At 34.3% G+C, this 24,498-nt stretch overlaps 1 protein-coding gene across 6 annotated transcripts in view; it reads left to right on the top strand.

Annotated features, from left to right (window-relative positions):
- The window catches only part of LOC149786272 (suppressor of lurcher protein 1-like), a 533,176-nt gene that overhangs the window by 58,783 nt on the left and 449,895 nt on the right, over positions 1–24,498 (top strand). For all 6 annotated transcript variants that reach the window (XM_089976657.1, XM_089976656.1, XM_089976652.1 and 3 more), the window contains exon 5: positions 16,504–16,549. The gene's annotated coding sequence lies outside the window, so the exon portion shown is untranslated. The remainder of the gene's footprint in view (positions 1–16,503; positions 16,550–24,498) is intronic.

The raw sequence follows: 24,498 nt of genomic DNA, 5'->3' as shown, positions 1-24,498 counted from the left end.
AATGACTGCAGGCGGAATTTGTGAAATTTATAACCAAGCATTCTAGAAAAGCAGCCTTTTAAATAGACAAAAATGATGCCATTCCAATATCAGATATGGCTGCCGTTAATAAAAATTAGAAAAACATTTAGAATACTTCTCAACAATAATGGGGGTGCTCACCAGTTTTCATGTACTTTTGAGAGAGTGACATATGTAAGGTGAAGTTGTCTGCATTTAAAACATGCACAATGGAGAAAATGTTGGCATACCTCTATGATACATTAATGTAATGTGGATGATATTTCTTTGGATATTGTACTTTTGGAAACTTTACATGATCAAAGCACACTGCTAACTAAAATGACTGCTCCCTTGTACTAAAAAAAATCAACCTGAATTAGTCTAAAGTATGCTATCTGTAGCAGCTATTAAAATAAGAACATGAATTTTGCCAGACTAGACAACACCATCTTCTGAAAGTGCAATGAATGAGTTACCAAATATATAAAATGTAAAATAAGTTATTGGCTCTTATACAATTTACCTCTGAAGTTCGGGAAGTGAAAATGACTAAGTGGAGCTGTCACTTTTTTGAAAGGTGCACATCTGGAGTAAGGCCAAGCTGTATACTCTATAACCCACATCACACCTATCAATCAAACACCAAAAGAAAGGGAATTAAAAGTTCTTTGAATTATACCTAAGATATACAAGGTCTTTTTTAAATAGCCAATGAAGAAAGCTGGGGAAATTATTTTTCTTTAAAATTCTAAACTATGCAAAATACGAAACTGTAGAGTGTCACCAATAAGAAAGAATTTGACCAAATTTGATGAAGAGCATCCTTACAGCAAATGGAGCTTTTAAATTCATATAAATTTTGATGATCTGCATATACAAAACTACATGCATTTTGTTCTGAGGAGAAAAAGAGATTGTCAGGTTGAGATATGTTCCTATGCTGTATCAAATGAGTTCTTTACACAGACTTGGGATAAAGCACTTGTGTGGTTTTGTATTTATTACATAATCCCCATTTTATTCAAATAATCTTTTCTTTCTTTATGTGTACTTTTAGAAAAATGAATAAAGATGTGGGAGTTCTTTACACAGGCTTGGAACAAAGCAATTGTGTGGTTTTGCATTTATTACATAATCCCCATTTTATTCAAACATTCTATTCTTTTTTATGTATACTTTTAGAAAAATTAATTAAGATTTGGGCATTGATGAAAGATTATGTATAACCCTCTGAAAAAATCCCAATGCACATTTCCAGGGCTTAAAGCCTATATATATATATATATATATATATATATATATATATATATATATATATATATATATATATATATATATATATATATATATATATATATATATATATACATATATATATATATATACAATTTATTGCACAGTCGGGTCATCTGTCTGCATTGCAGATATGGTTATTACCTCTTTAGCTTTGAATTTTAAAAAAATATTGTATGGGACAGATGAATAGATTTAAACTGCTTCTAATAGGTTTTTTACCTGTAAGTGACCCTTTTATTTGTACCCTACTTACTAATACACACACTATACTTCTAATAGTGTTTCAATACATTCAATTTTACACAGAAAGCTGATTCATTTACAGTACATTAAAACTATGTTTGTTTTTATTTAATAAAAGAAATTCTTGATGCATTGAACTTGAAGGTAATAATTTAAACAAAATGAAGATTCTTTTTCTTAGATGTGGACTTGATTTTAACATTCATTGGGATATTTCTTGAAAAGAAAATTCTAAACAATTTTGTTGTTTTCCTTTTATTTTCTACTTGAACAATTTGAGAATTAAAATGTAAGTAAATGTACACTTCCTTGAGTGTCCCCCAGGAATGGAAAAAGTCTCAAAAACATTGTAACAATATGTAATTCTTCTAAATTTGCAATAGTCAAAACAGCTGATATGTCTACTTCAGTGTTGCAAATATTTGTCAGATTTTTCCTCAGGTTTACTAAAAAAAAATGATTCCTCAGTAATATTAATAGACAAATGAAAGTTCCCCTACAGAAACTTGATATTTGAAAAAATATTTTAAAAAAGATATTCCACAGACTATACTTTTTAAACTCTGAACCTGAAATATATTTCAAGTTTAGAACTGATTTGACAGAAAGCATCATAGCATTAAAACCTTTTGTGTTTGTACAAATGATGCTTATTCTTCATTCAATATGGACACTGCTACTAAAAATAGAAGAAAAGATCTTTAAATGACTTCTCAGTAACTGCTGAACAAAATTTTACCAAATTTGTACAGCATCTGGGGAGAAAGTCATTCAATTTATTTTGAAAATGATGCTGATGATCAAAATAAAATCCTGGAAATGACTTCTCAGCAATTGATAGCAGAATTTGACTAAATCCATACACAGAGAGAAACCATATTAGCATTAGGCCTTTTAAGCTTGTACAAATGATGCAGAAAATACCTAAAAAGACAATCTAAAAAAAAACACTGAAAAGAAAGAATTGCTTTGACAATTATCATCCAGGCATGAAGCCTTTTAAGTTTGCCTACATGATTCTGTTTCACCATCAAATATAGCTGCTGTTACAAGAATAGAAAAGCAATGAATAATTTACCCCTCCCACCACCACTCAGCACATTTTGTCCAAATGACGAATCATCCTTGCTAGAAGGCATTTCACATCTATGATTTATGCAAATTATGGCAATCCACCATCAAATATGGCCACCATTACTAAAAACAGAAAACCATAAACAGCTTTATCTTTTAAAAAATGATTAACCAGAATTTAACCAACTTTGACAGAAAGCATCCTGGCATTAAATTCTTCCAATATAAGGCAAATGATGCTGATGTGCTATCAAATATGGATGACGATACCAAAATGAGAGAAATTCTGAAACATTTGCTTTCATAACATGTGCAACCAACAGCATTTGAAGAAATTTCTACAGTAAGCGCCTGGTACACCCAGATTTCTTGGCAAAATTCTCTCACATTTAACTGCTAGACAGACCAGATGGGTATTTCTTGGCAAGATTCTCTCACATTTAACTGCTAGACAGACCAGATGAGTATTTCTTGGCAAGATTCTCTCACATTTAACTGCTAGACATACATCAGATGGGTGACCACTTGGACCTCATTTTTTCTCTTGTTATTTACTCTCATCAGGATTAATCAGCTTGTGATTTTTTGTGATATCATCATCAGTTCCATGACTGTGTACTGTTAACAGATTACTGACTGGATATCTAAGAGCATTCTGAAATTCATTTTATTTTAGAATTCCTAAATTTTCCTAGATGCAAAGGTTACTTTTTAACAGATTCTTTGTTGTGATTGATTGTTCATATGTGTATCATTATAACCATTTTACATCATACAGTCTATACTGTATTGAAGAAAAACATTTAAGGGTCATATATGACTGTTCAGTCTTCTATTACTTTTCCTAAATGATATTAAAAGCTCTTCATCAGTTAAGCAGCAGTGGCCCACTTTGAAGAATTCCTTATCAGTGGTTTAGTGCAGTATTTGTTGATTTCTTTGATGATTTTAATTGCATTTGGTATCAGTATTTACTAAAAATGTCCCTGTAAGTGTTCACGTCTTAGGTTTTATAATTATCTTTTGTTTTTTAATGCTTTTTTATAAGTTTGGAAATCTTTTCTCTTGTCAGTTATAGCAGAGTTGATGACTTTTACTTCTGTCAATCTGTTTCAGCTAGAGACAAAAATTACTTTAAAAATTAGGCATTGCCATTTTTGATAGAAGTCATAGAAATTTTATTTCACTGAAGTTGTGGTACAAGGAAATTTACTTGCAATGCAGAGCTCATTTTCCTAAAATGTTGCAGCTTTCATAAATTCAGAGTGAAAATTTCAGTAGTTCATTAATATAGCGGTTGAGGACTGATTTACATGAATTTGATGTAAACGAAATTCACTTGGGTAGAAATAAAATGATTTTTATCTCACTCATAAACACTATTGATGATACTGAGATACTGATCTCACTCCTAAATCTTATTTATGATAATGTACATCTCACTCATAAACCCTATTGATGATGCCAAGATGTATAACTTGCACCAAACCCTATTGATGATACTGAGATGTTTTTCTCACACCAAACCCTATTGATGATACTGAGAGTTTTTCTCACACCAAACCCTATTGATGATACTGAGATGTTTTTCTCACACCAAACCATATTGATGATACTGAGATGTTTTTCTCACACCAAACCCTATTGATGATACTGAGATGTTATCTTACTCCTAAACCCTATTGATGATACTGAGATGTTTGTCTCACTCCTAAACCCTATTGATGATACTGAGATGTTATCTTACTCCTAAACCCTATTGATGATACTGAGATGTTTGTCTCACACCAAACCCTATTGATGATACTGAGATGTTATCTTACTCCTAAACCCTATTGATGAAATTTTGACAAAGAATGATAGGCAATAATAATTTTTGCAAGTCAGGGAAGAAATTATTTTGAGTGGACGATTTCTTACTATCTGCTTTAATTTGTCTTTTAGACATCTATTTTTCTGCTTTGCAATGTTTCTGTATTGCAACAAAAGCTTTACTTCACTGGGACGTTTTGATGGGTATCACTAAATTAATTCCATAGTGCTGATGGGCAAAACAAAAATTGATTGTCTTCATACTTCAAATAAACTACTAAATCTCTAGAGTGTAGTGTTGCTAAGATTTGAAAACAAAGTCAGATTGATTGGCCTGGGCTTTTGGGGAAGTACTTTTTGTGGGGGGGGGGGGCTTTTGGGGAGGTATTCTCTATCAATCAGAACAAGATCATCCTTTTAGTTCATTGTTCTGAAAGTCAGAAGTTTGAGGGATAGAATTATAAACTTTTACTAAGGCCACACAGAAAACATTACTGCACCATTCTGGTATTAACCTGCCCTATTTTCAATGCCCATGCCCCTGTGAATATCATCAGTGGATACTAGACATTGATCTTGTGAAGGAAAATAAAAGTACTATTTGTTGCTATTAAAAAATCTCTGCAATGAACTGTAAGATAAGCAACTCTTCCTTTTCATCAATTAGCAATATACTGACTTGAATTTAATTATTTTAACATTATGATCTAAATCCAATTTATATTCAGAACTTGATGTTTTATTATCCTATGAAGAGAATACATATTATGGCAAATAAATGCACTTATTTTGTTTTCAATCCCCTGGAACAATGTACCACTCCGGTGGCCTAGTGGTTAGGGCATCCACCTTGCATGCAGGAGGTCATGGGTTCAATCCCCAGCCAAGTCATACCAAATACTTATAAAAAATGGTACTTACAGCTTTCTCATTCTGTGCAAAGCATTACGAGGTTATTGTTAGGACTGGTCGACCTGGCATCAGGATAATGTGACAGTTTGGGACATCATGCTACATGTCTGCAGCATGATGCCCCAGTGCTAGACATCACTATAAACTGACACTGCAGAAATTCGTAGCAATATGACTGAACAATTGTTAAAACTATGTTAAAAATCCAAATCACACACACACTGAACAATGTAAAATATGATTTCTGTACATGAATCAGCCAGCTCATGGGCATCTTCACTTTATCATGTGTGTGTGTGTGTGTGTGTGTGTGTGTGTGTGTAGAGATGAAATTTTTTATGAAGATGAGGCCTTCCAAATAAATGTAAATATGCATTCCTAGAAAATAAAAGATGAAAGTAAAAAATACTACAAAAAAGGTACATGAAATATAAAAGTAAGCAAAAAGATTAAAATCCTTAGACATAGGATAGTTGTTTTATTAACCGCATTCTTTACAGATTTTCTCAAGAGTTATTTAACCAAAAAGCTTGGAATAACTTAAAAACTATAGTTTCAAATTGTGGATGTCAGCACATGAAACTAGATTCAGTTCTACTGTCAGATGACATTAGCAAGGTATGCACTCAAGTTGTACCATTAAGGAGGTAATTGCATTGGTCAGATACCTGTCCTACATGTTGGTGAAACAGTACCATGAGTACTTTGTAATTTGTTCTATATAAGTGATGCCACTGTTGTTGATGATGGTTTTGATGTTCAGAAGCTTGTTTGCCGAGTTCAAATGCCACAATTTTGCAGAGTACCTATGGTAGAACATCCTCTTTAGATAAAATTAAAGCCATTATATGGACTCCTCCTCTTAGAATTGAGCGACTGCAGTGCTACTTTGTAGCCTTGTCTGCTTTTTTTTCATTACCCTTAAACATTATGTGACTAAATTGGCAGCCAGTTTATCTTTTGATATGCTTATCATAATGTGGAGTATATTATATTATTTGTCTGTTTTACCAATATCATTTCCATGCAATAACTTGAGTTATCCATCATCTCCATTTCCCAAGCTTCGTAGATTCCTTGCTGTTGGAGTAAGGAAGAACCCTTTCAATATTGGGATCCAAAGCTGAAAGGACAAGGTCACTGTGGGAAAAAAAATATAAGGGTAGTTTCTGCCCAATAATGTATCCATCTAGATAGGTCAGACTTTCAGGATGGCTTGTGCTTGGAGTAAGGAAGAAATCTTCGCTTTGATCACTGACTGAAAGAAGATAATTGTTTCTGCAATATCTTGAGATTTTTTATCATCTGCAGTTAGTATCCACTTTGTGGATAGCTTGCTCTTTGGGTGATGCAGTCTTTTGATTTTAAGGTCAAAAGGTTAGTGGTTAAAGTCACTGTGACCAAAAGAATAAAAAATGGTCTATGCACAATAAACTTAGTTCCACAGCATAAAACTATACCATTTAACTTTGTGGATGGCATGCACTTAGTAGCTTTTTGATTTGATATAAAATGGTCAAAGGTCAGGGTCACTGCAACTGAAATAAGCAGAATGGATTCTGCACAATAACTTTTCATTGTAAATCATAGACCTGGATTAAGGATAATGGATGGCTTATATTTAAGATAAAGAAGAAGTCTATTGATTTTATGTTAAATTTTTTTACAAAATCAAAGTTACTGACTTAAAGAATATAGTTTCTGCACATAAGTTTCAGTTATGTACATAGAGGACTATTAAATATGGGGTGGGTGTATAATGTGCCCTTCATGGTACACTTGTTTCATATTTTACCAGCAAATCATGTTTATATAAGACTTGAGATATTAATGTGCTGTCAAATTTAAGGTTTTCCAAGGGGTTTTGTTGGAAATGGAATCCAAAAAGATGACAAAAAAATTTCTTTGAGAGAATTTGACATAGTTAAAAGATTTGAGACTTGATTCATATTACTGTTTACCTCAGCCATTGCAGAATGAACAGTTGATGATAATACGGTAGATCTGTATTGGAAAATCATCTATAATGACAAAAAATAACAGTTTCTCAAGACAAGTGGTATCATGAGAGGTTATAACACAATATAATTAATAAATTTGTGCATTGAGAACCAGCTAGTCTGTAAAGACAGGTGGTTTCTCATAGCAGTGGTCTCTGAAGATAGGTTTTAATGGACTCATACCTTTGCAGCTCATTCCCACCATTAAGAACTATTACAAGACTCATTTCAATGAAATTTACAGTCACCTGGGTCATCTTGAATTGCTGGCTTCAACATTTCAAAAGTTTTGGACCTAAATTTTTTTAATATGAAATCTATATAATTACTCTCAGCCTATACATATATATATATATATATATATATATATATATATATATATATATATATATATATATATATATATATATATATATATATATATATATATATATATTACATGCACACACATGGGAACACTGCCATATAGCTCTTTATTGTAACTCAGATTTGGAAATAACCTGTAAACATCATGGTTTCTGATTTTACTTTCTTAGATGTTCCTTTTTCGCCGATGCTATTGAAAACATAGCCAACCTGATGAACAGATAAATATAACTGTTTCAGAAACCTGTAGCTTTCAGACTGTAATTATTTTAATGTTCTTGTACAGCAGTGATTAATACTTGATTGAGCATGAGGCCAATGTCATAATCCTGAATTTACAGGTAGTACATTTATTGAGCATGGGGTTAATTTCATAATCCTGAATTTACAGGTAGTACATTTACTGAGCATATGGGGCTAATTTCATAATCCTGAATTAACAGGTAGTACAATTATTGTGCATGGGGCTAATTTCATAATCCTGAATTTACAGGTAGTACATTTCTTGAGCATGTGGCTAATTTCATAATCCTGAATTTACAGGTAGTACAATTATTGAACATGGGGCTAATTTTCATGATCCTGAATTTACAGGTACATGCAGTACAATTATTGAGCATGGGGCTAATCTCATAATCCTGAATTTACAGGTAGTACATTTACTGAGCATGGGGCTAATTTCAGAATCCTGAATTTGCAGGTAGTACATTTATTGAGCATGGGGCTAATTTCATAATCCTGAATTTACAGGTAGTACATTTACTGAGCATGGGGCTAATTTCAGAATCCTGAATTTACAGGTGGTACATTTACTGAGCTTGGGGCTAATTTCATAATCCTGAATTTACAGGTAATACATTTACTGAGCATGGGGCTAATTTCAGAATCCTGAATCTACAGGTAGTACATTTACTGAGCATGGGGCTAATTTCATAATCCTGAATTTACAGGTAGTACATTTACTGAGCATGGGGCTAATTTCATAATCCTGAATTTACAGGTAGTACATTTACTGAGCATGGGGCTAATTTCATAATCCTGAATTTACAGGTAGTACATTTATTGAGCATGGGGCTAATTTCATAATCCTGAATTTACAGGTAGTACATTTACTGAGCTTGGGGCTAATTTCAGAATCCTGAATTTACAGGTAATACATTTACTGAGCATGGGGCTAATTTCAGAATCCTGAATTTACAGGTAGTACATTTACTGAGCATGGGGCTAATTTCATAATCCTGAATTTACAGGTAGTACATTTATTGAGCATGGGGCTAATTTCATAATCCTGAATTTACAGGTAGTACATTTATTGAGCATGGGGCTAATTTCATAATCCTGAATTTACAGGTAGTACATTTATTGAGCATGGGGCTAATTTCATAATCCTGAATTTACAGGTAGTACATTTATTGAGCATGGGGCTAATTTCATAATCCTGAATTTATAGGTAGTACATTTACTGAGCATGGGGCTAATTTCATAATCCTGAATTTACAGGTAGTACATTTATTGAGCATGGGGCTAATTTCGTAATACTGAATTTACAGGTAGTACAATTATTGTACGTGGGGCTAATTTCATAATCCTGATTGTTATTGAATTTACAGGTAGTACAATTATTTTGTTTATGCCAGCCTCCAAACACTCTTACACGTATTCGATTATCTTTTAATCATTCATCCTAACATCACAGTTTGGTCCATACAGGAGTCAACTGTTTCCAGGACCCCAAGTACTGTGTTAAAGAGGGGTTCCCTTAAACAGACACCCACCCACCCACCCCACACACACACACGCGCACATATGCACACATTCTTGTATTTGGTGGATATAGAAGACTTATGTATGGAACCGCGTACCGAGGACATTTGTTCTGGTGACGTTAGAGCAAAATCAAATACTGTTTGAGGCAGTACATTAATAGGAAATGGTGATGTATCAAGGAGGGAACTGTATTATCAGTTCTAAGGAATACGAAATTTAGCAATGCAAGTGAGGATGCACACATTTACACAAATTTTCTGTATAATCCATACAAACTAAGGACGCACACTATTTGACAAAATCATGGAGACTGTGGACATTCGTACATTATGACCAACAAGGACATATTTGCACATTTAATCCAGTCTTAGCAATCAGTACGACCGCTCAGGTGGCCTAGTGGTTTGAGCGTCCACCTCAGATGCGGGAGGTTGCGGGTTAGAACCCAGGCAGAGCCATAACAAAGACATGACAATGGTACTAACAGCTGCCTCGCTAGGTGCTCAGCATTAGGAGGCTAGTGTTATGACGTAGTTGGCCTGGTGTACAAATAATGTGACTGCGTGTGACATCATGCTACATGTATGTGGCATAATGCCTCAATGACAGACATCACTATAAACTGCCACACTGCTGACACCATAGCGATATGACTGAAAGATTGTTAAAGCTACGTTAAAATCAAATCAAAATCACATACATGTATTATTATTAAGTAACTGTAACCTCTATAAGGGTTTCAACTACAACTGGTCTTTAGGGCAATTACATTATTTTTTGAATATATATCTTGTTGTTATTGAAGGACTGATGAATTTATTGATTGACTGATTGTCCTGCAATTAGACTTTGGTACGACATAACACGCTTCAGACTAAACCATCGCTTTGGAGATCATCTCGTAATAAATATGGAGTATGCGCATTTGGTTATAGTGCATCGTTTTAAGGAATTCTTAGATTTGTGTGATTACTTGTTTGATTATTGGAACTCGATGCAATGGACGCATTCCTTAGCCTAAATTATTAGCCATTGAGTAGGAGCAAATGTCAAGGAGTGAAGTGTTAGTGAGTTTCCATGATGACATGGTTGACTTTTAGTAAATTCAGGTCAAAACTGCATGGGTGTCCCTGGAGTAATATAGTCCCTATTATAACCTAATGGTGTACATTGGTTGTGTGACTGCAGTGGCAGTATTTACGGCAGGAGACTGGTAAATTACACAAAGAATAAACAAGAAGGGACTCGGCAGATACCATTTATGTTGCCATGATGGCATATGTGACGCAGTTGTACTGGCGAAATGTGCCTTGAAACCATGAATTGACTGGCCTAAGGTGGCGCAGGAAAAATAGTTCCCTGTGTTAGAGGATAGTTGTATAGTTTCTACGGCGTGAACTGCTGACGGTACGGAAAGTTGATGAAGAGAAACCATTTTGAGATCTGTAGTCTTGCACTGAGTAGTGAAAAATTTATGTATAGAATGGACACATTGGGCTTTCTAATTTATAACCGAAGTTGTAGAGAAGTCTTTGGAAATTTGGGGTAAACTTATGACTTCATTTGGAATTGTGCCAGGGATTGATACTGCTCGGTCAGGCAAATACCCCTGGATTATAGCAATACTATTTGGCTGGATTAGATCATTTATGGCAGGAAACTCACCTTATTGGCAATGACTATTCGCTTTTTGACAAAATATAGTAATATCTTTGTTGCATAATACGTGTATGAATCTTCTCTCTTTTCTCTCTCTCTCTCTCTCTCTCTCTCTCTCTCTCTCTCTCTCTCTCTCTCATGCATGTGCAGATGTAAAGCTGAAAATAAGAACGAATGTTTGTGTTAGCCATATTGTGTATTTCACGGGGACTTTTTATTTTTCAAGTAACTTTGGTTGAATAAATCGATGATGCATACAACATTATTTCTGTTGTAATCTGTATAATGTTTTATCTCAACCTCAAGACAAAGAATAATGATAGACTAAAACATTGACAACAACAACAACAACAACAACAACTTATCTATGTTAACTGAATCGAAACCTCTTAAAATGCTTTAAAGTTAGGTAATTGCAGAGGCGAAGAACAGTTCTATGAAAGTAGATGTATGCATAAATTTAGTGGATGGGGATACTTGTATAATACCTTTTTACAAACAGTTTATTCTGTTTTATTGTTTTGGAGCCATGAATGAACAAGAATATACTTTAATGGTACAACACTCTCTTGGTTCACCTTCAGAATCATTTAGTTCATACATTTGCTAATTCAATGTACCATGTAAAAGTGTTTTGTATCACTGATTGGAAGTTTTAGACAGTTTTTTCCCCGCGTCGCCGTCTGTATTAAACATACTGAAAAAAGACTAAATGAGTAAGAATATTACAGTCTAATGCAGCTCTAAGTAAATATTCTGTTAAGTTATAAATACAAGTTGGTCCAGTAGAACATCCTGAGCATTTTGGCTATTGTTAAAAACCTCTTTAAATTTGGGAAAGCAATATAGATTGACGTCTTGTATTTACATGTTTTGTGTTGTTTTAATAAGACTTTATTTACAACAGAAATAGTGATACAATAATTCATGATATGTTCAACAAAGTCATTCAATCACCAACGGAAGCAAGTAAATACATTTAAAAGAACATTTAATGCATTCAACAGTGTATGATTGCTTGCACGTTTAGTCGCAGGTCTTAAGAGCGTGATAATGAAAAACATATTCCTGTAATTAAATGTTTCATTTTGGGACTGATCATCTTGATGATAAATGTTTGACCTCTGTATAATATATTTTCTTTCTATATATTTACTGAAGTTATGTGCATGTAACTTCCATATTTGGTTAGTGATAATTCGATCTCACTGTGATGGGATTTTTTATACTTGAATCACATCTGTTCTATCCTGTTGGAATACTAAATAGGCAAATTATGAAATAGGAGAGGATATATCTCATTTAATAATCACAAAATAAATTTTGCATATCAAGGATGTCTTTTCAGTATCTTAATGTGTGTAAAATCTCGCTGCACACAGGACGTTTTAACTTTACAGATGGGTCGGATAATTAGCAATTTCATTCCAACTCTATAATGAATTCATGCATATTTCCAATAGCATTTTGATGTACTTCTTTCATACATGTCATAGATTGGACGTGTATGATATGAATGTATCATGAGTTTCCCAACACTATTGTCTCACATGTATGAAATATTAATAAAAATACCAAGGACTGTTATATGCACCAGCTTATCTTCTTATAGTTTAGCTTAGTAGTTGGTATCTGATGCTTGGATCTAAAGGGAGATAATACATTTTTGCAACATGTAATTTGATAGTGGAGATCTCTCTTCAAGTTTTCCACCAGGCAATCGAGGACATAGTTTTGGGCGTGTGTATCACCAACTTAGGAGGAAAGATACACTCCAAAATCATGAACAATTACCAAACGTGTAAATGGGGACCTTCCTACAAATCATGATTTTACGTTATTCTAGGCTAAAATAGTTGGGAGAAGCAAGATTTTACCATTTTACCAACCGAGGACATCCTCGGTAGGAGGTGTGTCCTCAGTATGTTGGTGTGTAATCTCATTATTGTCCTTGGTTTACACCAAATACAAATGCACACACACACACATGCATGCATACACACACACACACACATACAGGACTTTACCAAAAACAAAAGGTTTCAGCTGACACGTACTGAGACCAGTTGGATATAGATTATAGGATATCTTAACACATTAGCCCCTGGTGACGAGTTTACGTGGCAGGAGGTAGTAGCCTACTGCTGAGCTCTGTAGCACCAAGGTCATGTATGATACACTAAAGTGGGTGGTATTATAAAAAGGTAGACAGATGTAGCTCCACAATGATACCCAATAATCTGGAATTTCTAGCTGCACTACAAAATACAGAGGGTAAAACCTCATTTTTTGGACCCAATTTTTTTTAACCCCAAATTTGTCCATGGTCGGAATTGATTTGTGTCTGGATTTTAGATTTTTTGGTCTCAGATCTAAGGCAGACCAGTATGAACTGCAAACAGACAGATGAACCTTTGCAAAAAGTAGGATAAGATGGGCACTTGGAATAAAGAGTGGTCTCAGTACAAAAATAATGGGTTTGTTAAGTAAACAAAAAAAAACAGAATTTGTACCCTTCTGCTCATGCACGAGCCAAATAGCCAATCAATGAAAAACAATGTTTTTTCTAACACAACTAGGCATTATGTTATTGGAAGATCACCTGGAAGTTGATGTATTAAGATGAATTAGCTTTCAAAACGTGTTTCCTACTCCAGGGTTAATGTGTTAAATGATGCTAAATCAAATTGTCTTTGATATTCTTACATTACAGTGTCCATTAAAGACTTTAATGAAGTAAATACAAAGGTGGTTAAGCTTAAACATTTTTTTTTGTGTCAGACAAACAAATAAGGTTTTGCCGACTAAGCTTGCAAGGGCTATACCAATCATAGCTAGTTTAAAGGGGTAGAGAAGTGTCAGTTTGATTCATCAGTATACAATAGTTTACTAATTATAATGATCATTTTATTAATAAAGTTACTTGTTTCTCATGATCAGTACTCCTGCAAATGGAAACAAAAAACATAATTGAATGTTTTGTCCCAGATAATAAGTTTTTGATTTATTTGGGGGTTTTCTCTTGAGAGTATTGTGCAGTTCTTTACTTTTTGAATTTTTTCCTTTCATTTTTCATCTGATAGTACTTTTTATGGAAGAGTTTATCATTCTAAGTTTTTTCTGTTCTGGCCAAGGACCAGAAGAGGTTATTGGATGGTCTTTCATTGGTTGTCTGCCATCTGTAGTCTGTCTGCCATCCATTGTCTGTCTGCCATCTATTGTCTGTCTGCCAACCAGTCTGTCTGCCATCCATCATCTGTCTGCAATCCATTGTCTGCCATCCATCATCTGTCTGCCATCCTTTGTCTGTCTGCCATTTATTGTCTGTCTGCCATCCATTGTCTGTCTGCCATCCATTATCTATCATATATTGTCTGTCTGCCATCCATCATCTGTCTGCCATCTATTGTCTGCCGTCTATCATATGTCTGCCATCCATCGTCTGTCTGCCATCTATTGTCTGTTTGCCATCTATTGTCTGTCTGCCAACCATTGTCTGTCTGCCATCCATTATCTGTCTGTCATCCATTGTCTGTCTGCCATCCATAATCTGTCTGCCAACCATTGTCTGTCTGCCATCCATCATCTGTCTGCCATTCATCATCTGTCTGCCATCTATTGTCTGTCTGCCATCTATTGTCTGTCTGCCAATCATTGTCTGTTGGCCATCCATTGTCTGTCAGCCATCCATCATCTGTCGGCCATCCATTGTCAGTCTGCCATCCATCTGTCCATTAGCACAAGTTCATTATTGCAACTCCTCCAAATAATCTTGCTACTCCTTGGAGGATTGCCATGAAATTTTACACACATTTATCCCATGGTCTTGTGTCTTAAATGAAAATAGTGCCGATAAAATAGTGCCTATCTGATATCCAGTATGGCCACCAAATTGACCATCTTGAAAATGGATGGTGACATAAACATGTGGTTTTCACTTAATGACTTAATGTGGTCCTAAGTAAAATTGGTGCCATTTTAAAATCCATTATGGCCAGCTTGAAAAGTTTGTTTTCACAACCCTTTCTGAAAATAAAGTCATAAGGTTTTCACCAAAATAATTCTATTGATGCCAATTATTCCTACATGAAAATGGTGCCAATTTAATGTCCAATATATCTGCAATCCACAATGGCCAGCTTGAAAATCATGTTGTCACCACTCTGAATGAATGTTCATGTCAGCATAGGGTTTTCACTAAAAGACTTCTTATAATGTTTTGTTGTTCCTAAATTAAAATGTTACTGTATGTGGCCAGCTTGAAAAGCATTTTTTCACTACTCTTCTTAAATGTAAATGTATTTTGACACAGGCTTTTCATCAGGAGAGTTCTTTTGGTGTCTTGTTGGTCCTTAATAAAAATGACTAAACTTCATTATATCCACCATAGTAATTAGCTTGAAAATATTCTTATATCTACTCCCAAAAAATGGATGGTATATCAGCATGGGGTTTTCACCCAGAGACTTCTTATGATGCCTCGTTGGTCCTAAATGAAAATGGTGAAAGTTGTACTTCTAATATGGCTGCTTTGGTGGCTGTCTTGAAAATCTTGTTGCTACTCCACAGCCATGAATGGTCACCAAGCAACTTTTAATGATGTCTGCTTTGTTCTAAATGAAAATATTACCAATGTGACTTCCAATATATCCACCACAGCAGCTAATTTGAAAATATAATTATTGCTGAAAGAGATTGTTCCAGCACTCTGCAGTTAAAAGGAAGAAATGGTTTTATCTTGAATTCCAGGAAATTCTTTTTATTCAGTAAAGCATCAGTTTTGCCAAGAGATTCTTGTTTTTGGATCAGAAGGATTCATCTTCCAAGAATATTAAAAACAAATATTTGATTTATGACAAAAAGGGTTTCCAGTTCTTTCTATTTGCATTATTAGAACTTTACCTTTAATCAGTACCATGTTGCTCCAGTTTTGGAGACATACCATCAGACCCTGTTGTATACATACTTTCCGCCACCTTGCCTTATAATTTAAATGCTTTATCCTAGTTTCATGAAGGGCACTTACCTAGGATGTCCGTCTCGAAGTGGATTATGCTTCAATAAAGAGGATGCCTTATGAAAGAGGATATCCCTACAAAGAGGATATCCCTATGAAGATGTGAGGTGATCCCTAACAACATAACACTATTCATCATCTAACTGGACTTGAATTTTGTTTGCCTGTTAATGCATAAAAGTAAATTCCTGTTTAGACGTACAAATTTTTCTTGCTGTTTTGTTATTTTCTTTGTTTTAAACCTTTTCATTGTCTTTGATAATTTTTCTTCCTGGTGCCAACACATAAATATGTAACTGTACAAAAACAGACTTTCAGAAAGGTTTTAAAACTTATTTTCTATTCTGTTTCCAGTTTACTAAGTTTGTTATTTTGAAAGACAAGAAGACCTGAAGACAAGGTAAGCAAATTTGTTTTGCCTTGTTTAATTATACTTTCATTTTCTGGAGCAGCTTAAAATAAAAAATTGTTTGGGTGGAGTTTTTAGTATGAAGATGGACATTTTGTTATTTGAATAAGCTTAGATTTACATATTTTAGCTGTTATGTTTGAGTAACAGTAAGCCTTCTCTAAATATGGTACTTCACTGTACTTTATGCCATGTGATTATTTTACTGCAGGTATATATTATGGGGGGTTTGGGGTATAGTTACTGCAATGCCTGTCTGTCTGTCTGTTTGTCTGCCTATAAACATTTTTAGATTTTGTCAGTCTGTATGTCCATAAACAGCTTTATTGTCCAAACCTGAAACTAAACTGTATTTCAACCACTAATTACTTGGGACCAGACTCTGCATGAACCAGATTCACTACATGGACTGGACTCACTACATGGACTGGACTCACTACATGGACCAGACTCACTACATGGACCAGACTCACACAACATGGACCAGACTCAGGGACCAGACTCACTACATGGACTGGACTCACTACATGGACTGGACTCATTACATGTGACCAGACTCACTTCATGGACTGGACTCACTACATAGACTGGACTCATTACATGTGACCAGACTCACTACATGTACCAGACTCACACAACATGGACCAGACTAAGGGATCAGACTCACTACATGGACCAGACTAAGGGATCAGACTCACTACATGGACCAGACTCAGGGACCAGACTCACTACATGGACCAGACTCAGGGAACAGACTCATTATTAGATGGACCAGACTAAGGAACCAAACTCACTACATGGACCAGACTTGCTACATGGACCAGACTCACTAGATGGACCAGACTAAGGGATCAGACTCACTTTGTAACATGGGACCAGCAAGTTTAGCAAAGTTGCCTTTTAATTAACTTGGAATGTTTTTGTATCCAGTATTTGTGTTGTTATGGAGACAAACTGTAGTATTAAACATTGTTTAAATTGAGAGTTTTGAACCATAAAATGGTAAAGGCATGGGCAGTAGACCTTTGTCCTGTGACTTCATATTTTCATCATTAAACATTAGAAGTTCAGGTGCAGTATTTTGATAGAGAATGCCAGTGCTTTTTTTGGTCCCAGAGGGTATATTTAAGAGATCAGTATTTAACATGTCCACATTGTAAATTAATAGTGGCCATAATGGCTGTCACTTTGCAGTTATTCAAAGCCTGTAACTTTTGCCCAGTAAAAACAGGCTACCGGTAATTTGTAGTGGACAATGATAATAGCTTCTAAAGCTGATGTTAACAATGATTTATTACAACAATTAAGCAAAGTAATCTATAGGGTTTATCTGCTCATTATGGTAACTCTGTTTTGATATCGATTAAAGCATTTTTCTATTTTGATTGTTTTGTCTTTTATGCTGTGTCTCGGGGGGATAACATTTCATTGTCAAAATCATTTTAGCCTGAATTAATTTTCTGAAATAATTAATGTCTACAGTAGCTGCTGGAGACTACCAAATGCATTGTGGAGGCAAACTATATAATCATTGATTACACTCTGTTTCTGTATCTTAGCAACACTAAAGCTTAACTGTGATGTTTGTGTTTGATTCAGTGTTCACTATTATCTTGCAAGACAGCAGTCAAAGTGGAATGTCTTTAGCTGCCATTTGTGACAAATGTTAATTCAAAACACAAGTATTTGCTACCATAGTCATAAAAATGTAAAGGAATATGTTTGAGGTAGTTTTATTGATTGTTTTTTTTCTTCTTTCAACTTTTGGTATGTTAAATAACGGGTCTCAATTTTTTCCTTAATCTCAAGAAAGATTTTGATTTGTAAATTCAAGACACTGGAAGCTGTAATAACAATATGTACAGAAAAGATAGAGAAATGTCTGAGTCATAATTCGTGACAACATCCAAGTTCATAATTCTTGACAACATCCGAGTTCATAATTTTAGATGTTGTCTGTGTTCACAATTCTTGATGTCTGGCTTTGTATTTCTTGCCAAAGTCTGAGTTCATATTTCTTGACAATGTCCAAGTTCGTATTGCTCGAGGAGTTCATATTTTTTATGGCATCTGAGTTCATAATTCTTGATAGTGTCTGAATTCATAATTTTTGATTGCGAGTGCACAATTCTTTATATCTGAATCACATTTCTTGACAATAGCTAAGTTCATATTTCTTGAGTGTCCAAGTTCATATTGCTTGACAGTGAATTCATAATTGTTCACAAAACAGATATAGCGTTAATGTATTTATGCAGTACAAGTGTCTAAAACTTTCTATGTCCCATTCAAACTGGAAGTAATTAAACACCTGCCTTTGTCCTGTTGACACTGTATAAGTACACCCAGGTCAAGAAAGCACATAGAGGGCAGTTATGCTTTCAAGTTTTGTTTGCATTTAAATAAAGTTTTTAATGAATTCAAAGTTATGTGACAAATTAATGTGTATAGTAGACTGGTAGATTCATTTATAAGAAAGAAGTTTTATGTAAATATATCCATCCTGTCTTTAAAATGGACCCCCACAAAAAAAAAAAAAGCATTGACCAAATAGGCAGTAAATAAATATGTACTTATTCATTTACATGTATTATAAGAATATAAATAAATACATCTGTGTGTTTAATTATAAACTGTTTTTATGATTTCTTTTTTATGCTGTTCAAGGCATGCCTACTGTTTAGATCCTTACATATTTGCTTCATTTGTTTTCTTTTTTTAAAAAGTCCAGTGCGTAAGCTAAAGTTTAGATGCCTCAAGACTTTTACTTCCATTAAGCACTAACTTTCCAATACTCTGGTGCAGTTCTCTTGAACAAACTTCCACCCACTACATGTAAAATCTGTTGAAAATATTAGAGTATTTAAGAAGAGATATCATGAGCATGTATGTGTTGGTAATAGATAATGGAATATATTATTTTAATACTAAACATGTTAAAATTAAAACAGGTTATGTTGCATTTTCTGGTTATAGTTGAATTCTTAGTGCAAGTCACCTAGTCTAGGAACTGGCTGAAGCATGTTTGATTTGTCATCCTCTACAAAAGCTAAGAGACCAAACTTGATAAATATTTTATTTTCTGGTTATAGTTGAATTGTTAGTGCAATTAGTGACCTAGTCTAGGAACTGGCTGAAGCTCATTTGATTTGTCATCCTCTACAAAAGATAAGAGACCAAACTTGGTAAATATTTTATTTTATGGTTATAGTTGAATTCTTAGTGCAAATGACCTAGTCTAGGAACTGGCTGAAGCTCATTTGATTTGTCATCCTCTACAAAAGATAAGAGACCAAACTTGGTAAATATTTTATTTTCTGCTAAGACTTTAATGCTGCATTCCATTGATTGTAGGTAACATTATTTGCTAGTTGGAGAATCTCCACAAAGATCAGAGATAAAACATTAATGATTTTGTTTTTAGGGGTTACAGTAGGATAATGTGGTAGCAGCTGTTTGACCTGTTAGTGTGATGGTAGCTAAAATAAGGGTTTGTTCAGTTTATTAAGAGTAATGAGTAGAAAAAATAACAGACCCTGATCTGCAGTTGCATTATGCAATGGCAGATCTGGGTCTTTGCTGGTTGAAGTTTGACTCAACTTGTAAGCGATTACATAAGGTACAGTGAACTTTGCTACCATGCAGTATATTCAGGGAGGCTTACTTGCAATTTTTTTTTATAAATATAATATCCAGCACAAAATGGATGATTTAATTCAAGGTTTGCTTTCTTTTAAAGCTGTTTAAATTAAATGTGTGATACGTCTATATGATTTGGATTTCACCTTATGTCTTCTGTATTATGTTGTGTGTCTGAATATCAGAGAAGTTTCAGTGAAATGGAGCATCCAGAATTTGAAAGCACTGCCTTAGACAGCTCAGGATAATCTGTCAGTATTACAAGTTGATTTATTATTGGATAGACATGGGAATTTTCACTATTTTGTATGTAATAATAACATATTTTAAAGAGAAAAGAATGGATTTGTATAGTAATTGCCATTAAAGTTTCAGTTCCAGCTTAAGTCATAGAGGTTCACCAAGGACAACTTGTTAAGAGACCCATGTTTAATATGTTGTTAAGTAGAAGGAATTTATTACGGTTTTAATGTAAGTGACTTTTTCTTCATTGCATGTGCTTTATTGACTGCCATTTCCACACATGGTATTTATTATTGATGTTTGATGTTTGATTGACTGCTTTGTACCGAAGACTTGCTATGCAGTGTAAAATGCACTTGATATTGGAGAGTATTTCAGTTGAGGCTTGTAATTGTTATTTGCAAAAAGCCACTAATTACAAGCACAAGTTATTTGACATGCAATCACCCCATGAAGTTCATGGATCACTGACTTCGCATCAGTGGAACTTTTATATATGATCACAAGACATGAATAATTCAGACATCAGACGGTTTAAACTACCTTCCTCTGTGAGACCTCTCAGATATTTTCCTGTTGAATTTGATCCAGAGAGGTTGCCCTGAAACTGTTATGAAAACATCATAGGTAAGTTGTAGACTACATAAAACACAAACACACATTTATGTATAGAACCATAGGGTGACGATGTAAGCAAAAAATTATTTGAAGAATTCATATTAAGCGCTACTCTGAAATAGACCAGTCAAATCTACGTGGGATTTTCTCTAAATAAAAACTTGTGATATGTCTAGATGGTTATAAATGAAAACAATGCCAGTTTGAAATTGAAAATGGTTTTGCCACAATAGCCTTCTTTAAAATTTTGTTATCAACAGTCCAACTGAATGGAAAGGCATTCTAACATAAGGCTTTCACCTTGGTTGGTTGTACATGAAAATAGTGATGATCTGACCTCCATTATGGCCACTATGGTGATCACAATAAAAATCTCCTTGTTATTATACCTGAATTGATGGTCGTATTGACATGAGGTTTTTATTTCATACTTTGGCTAGTTGGTCCTAAATGAAAATGGTACCAATCTGATATCTAATTTGGGAATCATGGCAGTCATCTTTATATGTGTGCTATTACTATTCTTATGTTCATTACGTCTTATTGATATTGGATTTTTACCAGTATATGTTTTATGATGTCTAGTTGGTAATAAATGAAAATTGTGCAAGCTAATTGAAATGGTACCACTCAGTGGTGACCATTTTGAAAATCTTTTTCTTGGTACTACCCGTAGAAAGAAAGTCATTCCAAACTTTTCATTTTTGCCAGAGTCTTTCCATGGTGTCTTAGTAGTCATTTTAATGAAAATGATGTCTTATCTGTCTAATATAGTACACAATGTACTAATTGTATGGACAAATGGGAGCCAGTCTGGATGTGGGGGAACATAAATATATGGGATTGGCTGGCCAGGATTGGTTGGTAACAAAAGTTATTTTCTAGGAAAAAGAATCTTTTGAGAGCTTCTCATAGTTGTAAATGAAAAAATATAGAAACATTGTTTTATTGATGAAATTTTGGTCCTTTAACAGTCTTGAGCTTGGAACATTCATTACTAAAATTAGCACCTGACTCTTTGATGTGGACTTGAAAGCACGTGTTTCAAACACATGCAGGTCCAGAGAATGCTGCAGCTCATATCTTTTCCGCTACACGAAGCTGTCATCCAGGTTTTATTTACACTGATAAATATAGATTTGATCATGTGCACTCAGAAATGTAAAGTTATTGGATATTTAATATTGCGGTGTTTGCATAGGTTTACTATGGTAACTGAACTAGTACCATTAGTCCTGCAGGCACCATGTTGGCCATCTTAAGCACCTTGTAATTTCTTCTCTGCTTGAATGGATGGCCATATTGGCATGTGGTTTTTTCAGAAAGACTTATATGTCTAGCTATACCAAAATGCAAATGGTGCTAAACTTATATCCAATATGGTGCCATTACAACCAGCTTGAAAATTGTTTTATCACTAGCCCTGGATGGATATGATGTGGAGTTTTCACCAAAAGACTTCTAATGATGTATAATTTCCATTAAATGAAAATGATACTGATCTTACATTCAGTATGGCTGCCATAGGGAATAATTTGAAAATATTGCAACCTGAGCACATCAGAGATGGTTTCAAACAGCAGTTAAAAAGAAGAAACTTGTCATTTCTTGAATTCCTGGAAAATCTTTTGGGACATTAGTGTCAGTCCTTTCAGTGGACTACTGTTTTTAATTACTGTATAAAACCTCCAACAGCCATCTTTAGGCAGTGTTCAACATGTAGACATCCATTTATGGGCAGGGTTCAACGTGTAGACAGTCATCTATGGGCATGGTTCAACATGTAGACAGCCAGCTGTGGGCAGGGTTCAACATGTAGACAGTCAGCTGTGGGCCAGTTTTGAAATGTAGACAGCCATCTATGGGTAAATTAGATATGTAGACTGCCATTGATAGGCAGGTTTAGACATATAAACTGCCATCTATGGACAGAGTTAGACATGTAGACTACAATGTTTGGGGGTCTGAAATTTGGCTTATTGATTCTCTTTTAGTTTAGTGTTAAAAATTACCAACACCTCCCAAAAAAAAAACAGAGAGAAAAATGTCTTAAAGAAATGGATACAGTCTGGTCTTTCCAGTCATGGCAAAAACTGTACAAAATAACTAAATTCATAACAGAATTCCAATTGACCTTACGCCAGAAGGTAGATAGCTCCGCCTACCAAACACATGACTTGACAACCTCTTAACCTCCGACAAACATTCTGCGAAAATGGCGGGCGTGATAACATTAAAAGATATACCAGACGATATTGGTGAGCAATATTTGCCATATGAAACAAAATTGAGACAGAGACAGAAAGCGAGAGCATTTATCCATCACTTGCACTTCTCTAAGTTATGTCGGTATGCAGAGAACTCGCCCCATGGAGAACTCGCCCACACGTATCTCCAGAACTCGCCCCAGAGTGGATGGAAAAGTCACCCCAATTGGTTGGAGAAGTCATTCCAAAACTTGTCACCCAAATAACCTTTTTATAACAGAATTAAGTCTTCTTTTACGTGATTCATATATATATTTTTTTATATATACGCGATCAGAAAAGAGATACTAACTAAATTAAAGCAATATCATAGTAATATTTATAAGGACAAAATTAAGTCTGTATATAATCTAATGAATGACGACAGTATAGTGATTAAAAAGGATGATAAGTCAAACACTATTATTATTGTGAATCAAGATGACTATGTTAAAGAAGTTGAACATCAATTAGAAATTAAATAAAAAGTTTCAACATGCATTAATGAGATCGCTAAAAATAATAATTCCGTATGTGAGGAATTTGATTACTTTCCTTCTTAACATACGTACACCTCATGAATAATAATTCTGTATATGAGGAATTTGATACTTTCCCTCTTAACATACGTACGCCTCAATTCTACATATTACCCAAAATTCGTACAAATCCTGACCATTATTTACCTTTAAATTATCCAGGATGACCCTTTATATCAGGTTGTAATTCATATACTGAATACCTATCCAAATTTATTGATAGTGTTTTACAACATTTAATTAAATCACTTCCTTCATACATTAAAGATACAACTACTTTCATTAAACAGTGGAAGTCTATTCCACAGCTATCTGATAATTTCAATCCTGGTATCATTAGATGTAACATCACTATATACCAACATTCCGCATGCAGATGGTATTGAAGCTTACAAATATTTTCTTGATAATAATCCTAATAATAGCACACTATCTAGCGAAGATATTTGTACAGTAATAAAACTTACCATGGAAAATACTTATTTTCAATTTAATAATACATACAAATAATGGGTACGTCAATGGGTATTAATATGGCTCCTTCATACTCTTTCCTTTCATGGGTGAATTAGAAAAGAATTTTATTCAAAACAAAAAGTTGAATCCATGTCTTTGGTTCAGATTTTTAGATGACATATTTATAATCTGGAATCAT

Source organism: Sinohyriopsis cumingii, chromosome 12, assembly GCF_028554795.1.
Source record: "Sinohyriopsis cumingii isolate HCF-2022 chromosome 12, ASM2855479v2, whole genome shotgun sequence".
In the NCBI taxonomy this organism is placed as follows: domain Eukaryota; kingdom Metazoa; phylum Mollusca; class Bivalvia; order Unionida; family Unionidae; genus Sinohyriopsis; species Sinohyriopsis cumingii.
This window is presented reverse-complemented; position numbering and strand designations above follow the sequence as displayed.